The sequence below is a fragment of the Clinocottus analis genome, unplaced genomic scaffold, assembly GCF_023055335.1.
Source record: "Clinocottus analis isolate CAN_PGR_092001 unplaced genomic scaffold, fCliAna1.0.p SCAF_4, whole genome shotgun sequence".
NCBI classification, from domain to species: Eukaryota; Metazoa; Chordata; class Actinopteri; order Perciformes; family Cottidae; genus Clinocottus; species Clinocottus analis.
In genome coordinates this window covers 7,302,416-7,309,222 of record NW_027176153.1, presented here as the reverse complement: position 1 = coordinate 7,309,222, position 6,807 = coordinate 7,302,416, and positions in this window count along the sequence as shown.

Genomic DNA, 6,807 nt, shown 5'->3' with positions numbered 1-6,807 from the left:
TTGCTCAGATAAGGAGTGGGGAATAGCATCATCCCATCCCAAGTTTCTCTTACAAAGCTCTTGGAGCAACAATTTGGCTGGCATACTGAATGGGGATAGAAATCCCAAAGGGTCATAAAGTGAGCTGACCACTGAAAAGATTCCTCTTCTGGTCTGTGGCTGTTCTCGTAATGAGGTCCTGAACTTGAACATGTCAGTTTCGATTCCACTGTGGTCCTAGTGCTTGTTCCATTGGAAGTTGGTCTGTATCCAAATCCAGTTCCACCAATTCTTTTGTTTTTTTGTCTTATGCGATTGAAAGCAGCACTTTGAGGCTGTTGCTGATCCATCCGGAAAGATTGAATCCTCCTTTAAGACAAAGAGCATTTAAGTCCTTGATCATTTGCAGTGCCTCCTCCTCTGAAGCCATGGATTTCAGTCAGTCATAAACATAAATAATATTTTTGACTGTATTTATCACTTCTGGGGGGAAGTTTTGGACATTATCATCTGCTGTTCTCCTCAAAGCATAATTTGCACAACTCGGGGAGGATACAGCTCCGAACAGGTGTACTTTCATTCGATACTCCAGTGGAGATTCTGCCGTGTCACCGTCAGGCCACCAGAGAAAGCGAACCAAGTTGATGTGCTCATCTGAGACATGAACTTGATAAAACATGGCTTGAATGTCAGCCATCATTGCAATGTGCTCTTGCCTAAATCGAATGAGGACTCAGATAAGAGTGTTGTGTTAGTAAGATCAAGGCCCTGTAAGAGCTGGAAGTTCAGTGATGTTTCTCCATAAGTTGCTCCACAATCAAAAACAACTCTCAGTTGGCCTTTTCTGGGATGATAGACTCCATGATGAGGGATATCCCACACCTTTCCATCACTTTGTTCTCGTTGATCAGCAGCTATCATCTCAGCATATCCTTGAGTTGTCATGTTGTTTAGAAATGTGGTGTATTCATCTTTAAATAAACCATCCTTGTCCATTCTTTTAAGGTTCGGTAGGCGCTGTTCTGCAACACAGCGATCGTTAGGCAAGACAGAATTTTTCTGTCTGAAAAGTAAGTCAATACAGTAATGGCCTCCAGTTAATACTTTTGTGGTGCTCATTACTTTCAGGAACTTGATATCTTCTCTGGACATTTCAATCTGCTCCTCTGATGATTTCTCATTGAAGTAATGGCTGTACTGTTTAACCAGCATGTCTTGCAGATGTTCGACAGGGATTCGGTTGGCTGTTACAGCAGGGCAGACACTCCTTCTCCTACCGCTACAAAGTGGACCATTGATGACCCAACTAACTCTGGTTCTGACCGCATAGGGTCCCTCATCCTGGCTGTTTATCAGCTCACAAGGCTCCATCACTTTTGAAGCATCGGTTCCAATAAGTAGGTCGACGTCTGCATCAATGTCATGGAGCTTAACATCTTTGAGATAGGACCATTTATCAAGATTCTTCTGTAGTTAGACTTTGAGTGTGGAAACAGGCGTAGTCTTTTGGGTTAAAACCTCAGGTAACTCGATGAAATCTTTGGTAATGCCAGACACTTCAAGACCTGACAGGAGATGTGCATTCACAATTTTGTTATGGCCCATTGTTCTCAACAGAAGGCTTGTCTTTTTATCCTTCAGGTTCAATTTCCTCGCCAAATTTGCAGTGCAGAATGTGCCTGAACTCCCTGGATCCAAAAAAGCATACGTTTGTACTATTTGGCTGTCCCTTTTGTTCTTGACGTTAACCGCAACAATTTAAAAAAATGGCATCATCTTTGCAACCATCCTGGTTGCAAAGATGATGCCAATATGGCTACAGGTCTGTGATGTGGAAGTTGATACACTTTGAGGGCTTACAGACTATTGGGCTTGTTGTAAGGTTGTTCCTCTATCCTTGCGTTCTATGTGAAGTACTTCTGGGTGCTTTTGGTGACACACATCGCAATCCAAACGGCTCCTGCAGTCTTTGCTGATGTGTCCGGTTTTTAGACAACTAAATCAAATCCCCTGTTCCGTGATAAAATTTATCTTCTCTCGATGTCCTTTAACTTTAAATTGTTGGCATTTATTCAATGAGTGATAGTTTTTTGTGCAAAACATACACTTGTGAATAGAGGAAGACTTGAACTGGGTTTCTACATACTGAGTGTGGAATCCATCTTTTACTGGAGTAACATTGGTCGCAAAGCTGCTTCCCTTTTTCCTTTGCGTCAAGTGACTGATGTTGAAAGCTTTCAAGTTGGTAGGTTGTGAATCCGTGAGATTCCCAAAAAGTGGATCCGAGGCAATTCTAACTTGTTTTTCGGTGAAGGCAACAAGATCTGTAAATATTGCTCTTCGGCCACTTCCCTCCTAAAGATCACAGGCAACATTTCTCCATCTTTCCCTTAATTTATATGGAAGTTTCAAAATGATGCTCCTTATGTTAGATGGCACGTCCAGTTCCTTCATGTGCATCATTTGCTCTGTTAAATTTGAGCATCCACGAAGAAAAAGAGAGAATGATTTTAATGCTTTGACGTCTTCACTTTTAACAGATGTCCATGTGCGAATCTTTTCCATGTAGGCAGATGTAATTGTGTATTTATTTCCAAAGTGTTCCGCTAACAGACTTTTTCCCCCTCCACTCCACTTTCAAAAGCTTTTATGAAAAACCTGTATTGCAGTGGGTCTCCATCAAACACCGGAATATTTCGTACAGGAAGGACAGCGCACAGATTTTGCTGAACCAAAAGTGCAGCTATGTCGTTTTGTTTTTGCATAACATGCACAATGTCCCTTTGATAGTTCTCAGTCAGAGTTTGTGTTGCTATCCAATTAACAAATTAAAAGACTAAGTAAACTATCAAAGAAAACACTATCCTAATACATCAACTAAATTTAACCTAAATAAACAAACAACTATAATTAAACAATATTACTTGTAAATAAAAATAAACTTATAATATGAGTAAATAGCTCCTACAGCGCCAAAATTAATAACATACTTGCTGGCAGCAATTATCAAAGTAGCTGTAGTGTATTTCACACTATGCTTACTGTGAAATTAATAACAGCACCCCCATGGAATATTGTAGTCGATTTTACAGTAATGATTCAAGTACCATCATTGTTATTATAATAGTTATCAAAATACTGTACTAATCACAGTAGCAGTGTATAGTTTACAGCAAATCCTAGACTACTGTAAAATGCATCACTGTATTCACTGTAATACTGTAAATGAATACAGTAAAATAATTACATACTGTAAAATGAAGACGCAGTTTCTTTCAACAAGTCATTTATTTTAATACTTTCAACATTTTAAATACAAATTTAACAGTGTTTTGTCTGTAAAAAAATTTTGGGGGGTAAACACCAACACTTTTTCCTGGTATTCTATTTCTCTATTTCTTCAAGTTAAACATGTTGTAAAGTAGTTTGATAGTAAACAGTAAAATTCAAGCATTGGAATCAATAAAATATTCAGGTCAAGGAGGAAAATCAATTTGAACTGGAAAAAAGCAAACAATTTCAAACAATAATGTCAATGACTGACTCTATTGTTACTGTATTTAACTGGTATCCTCTCCCTGGGCGGTCGTCTTCTCCATGAACTGGAGTCTTCTTTCTGAACTGGAGTCCTCTTCCCTGCAGTGGAAAGACAGAGAGACATTGGATACCGATTCCTATTGGAAATACCACAATATTTTTCTCCTGAGTCGCCTGTGTTGTGTTTTGTCCACTGGGATCTTACCAAGCATGATGAGCCTTGGAGTGCTCTACAGGGACACCTGGGCCTCAACATCAGCCTGGTGGAGGTTTCCTGCAACACAAAATAAAAAGACAAAAGTATATTTATTCGGAGAGACATGAAAGAATCATTACTTGATGTTCCCACTCAAATGAAGGTGTATTTAGGGGAAAGAGAGAAGATATGAAACATTGTTTAGTCTGGAAGGTGTGGTTCGTGTGGGAGGATGGCCACAGGAAGCAGGATGAAGATGATTCCCATAAGAAAGACCTGATTTTCATTTGAGGTTTAAAATGTGTACAACTTTTTATAGGGCTGCGAACAAGTTTCCACACAAGTGTGTGTGTGTGTGTGTGTGTGTGTGTGTTCAAAAGCATTCAAGAAATCCGATGTAAAACACCATATTTATAATAATAATAATAATAATAATAATAATAATGGTTTGAATTGATATGGCACTTTTCTGAATACTTAAAGACGCTTTACAAAGGAATCATTCACACACAGATGAGAGGAGCTACCATGCAAAGTGCCACATCAGAACTATCTAACTTTCATAGACCGTAGTCGCAGTTACGGGAGCAATTTTAGGGTTAAGTGTCCTGCTCAAGGACACATCGACCCTGGCTAGCGGGGCCGGGGATCAAACCGCCGATCCTCACCACTGCACCACGGTCACCCAATGATTGATTGATTAAAGTTATAAATCGGTCAGATTAAACACAAACACGAAAGGAGGGTTAAGCTAGCAACAATCCATCTATGCATCCATCCATTTTCAGCCGCTTATCCGGGGTCGGGGCGCGGTGGCAGCACACCCAGCAGACCGACCCAGGCTTCCCTCTCACCCGCAACATATTCCAGCTCATTCTGGGGGACCCCAGAGAGATATAATCCCTCCAGCGTGTCCTGGGTCTTCCCCGGGGCCTCTTCCCAGGTGGACGTGCCTGGAAAACCTCTAATGGGAGGCATCCAGAAGGCATTCAGATTAGATGTCCAAACCACCTCAGCTGACTTCGATACGGAGGAGTAGCGGCTCAACTCCAAGCTCCGTCCTGATATCCGACCTTCTTCACCTATCTCTAAGGCTGAGCCCGGCCACCCTATGGAGGTAGTTCATTTCGGCCAATTGTATCCGCAACCTTGTTCTTTCAGTCCTGACCCAGAGTTCGTGACCATAGGTGAGGGTTGGAACGTAGACCGACCAGTAAATGGAGAGCTCCGCCTTCCGACTCAGCTCCCTCTTCACCTAGACGGACCGGTATAGCGCCTGTTTTACTGCTGCAGCTGCAAAGATCCACCTGACGATCTCCCGCTCCACCTTACCCTCACTCGTGAACAAGACCCGAGATACTTGAACTCATTCGCTTGGGCCAGGCATTTTTTCCCCACCTGGAGGGAGCAATCCACCGGTTTTTGGCAGGGAACCATGGCCTCAGATTTGGAGGCGCTACTCTCATCCCTGCCGCTTCACACTTGGCTGCAAAATGCCCCAGCAAAGGCTAGAGGTCACGGTCCAAGGAGGCAAACAGGACCACATCATCTGCAAACAGCAAAGAGGCGATCCCGAGGCCCCCGAACCGGATTTCCCCTGGCTGCACATAGAAATTCTGTGCATGAAAGTTACGAACAGGACCAGTGATAAAGGGCAGCCCTGGCGGAGGCTAACACCCAGCGGTCGGAGCCTCCTTTCCAGCACCCTGACATAAGCTTTTCCCAGGAGGCTAAGCAGTGTGATATGTGTGAAAAGTTCTTCCGGAGGTGGGAGTTGAAGACCTTCCGGACAGGATCCTCAGCCAGACGTTCCCAGTTTACCCTCACAACACGTTTGGGCTTGCCAGGTCTTTCTTGCCGTCTCTCCGCCATCTGATCCAACTCACCACGAGGTGGTGATCAGTTAACAGCTCTGCTCCCCCGAGTGTCCAAGACATACGGCCGCAGGTCAGATTATACGATTACAAAGTCGATCATCGATCTCCGGCCTAAAGCCTAGTTCATGCTTCTGTGTCACGTCGGCGGCGTACCTACGCCGTCGTTGAGCATTCGAAGTTCTGCATCGAGGGACCGCGTAGCTCTGCAATTCACGGCCATGCCGCCAGGTGTGTGTGGCCGTGTGGTTTCAGGGGTTTTAGAGTCGGAGCCCATCAAAATTGAAGAGCAAATGCTTATATTGCAAATGTTGAAGCGCAGCCGACAGAGAAGACGTTTGCGGAGTTGGTCTGTACGACCACTAAAAAAAAAGCAACTGCCGGAAATAACGTTCTGAGCGGACCAATCACAGCGCTTGCAGTCCGCGTCGACGTGACGCGTAGTTAGGATTTTGGGGAGGTGCACGTCAGGCTACGGCGTAGGGGTGTGCGTCGATGCGGTACCTACGCCGTAGCTACGCCGTCGACCCGACGCAGAAGCATGAACTAGGCTTAAGGTGTTCTGATACCAAGTACACTTTTAAACCACCTTATGCTCAAACATGGTGTTTGTTATGGCCAAACCGGGGCTAGCACAGAAGTCCAACAACAGAACACCTTTCCGGTTCAGATCAGGAAAGCCATTCCTCGCAATCACCCCCCGCCAGGTTTCTCTGTCATTACCCACGTGACCGTTAAAGTCTTGCCTAAGCCTTCTGCCTGGCCTACCACCCGGTATGCATTGCACCCGACCCCGGACGCAGTGGCTGCGGCACCATGTTGTTTCTTCAGGCTGAGCCTGACCGGGCTCCATGGGCAAAAGCCCGGCCACCAGACGCTTGCCGACGAGCTCACCTTCTGGGTCTGGCTCCGGGAGGGTGCCCCGGTTTCCCTTGTCCGGGTGATGTGACTGTAGACCGTGTGCTGCACTCCATTAAGGTTTTATTAAACTGCTCTTACTCTGGGCTCTCCCCCGAGACCTGTTTGCCTTGGGAGACCTTACAAGGGGCTGACGCCCCGGACAACATAGCTCCCAGGATCACTGAGCCACTCAATCTCCTCCACCACGTTAAGGTGGCGATTTGCGGAGGAGCAACAATGTATCAACTTTATAGCTAGTGCAGAATCTGCATTGCCATGTAGCTCAGAAAACACACAACATGTTGTCCTGTGTAAAAGTCT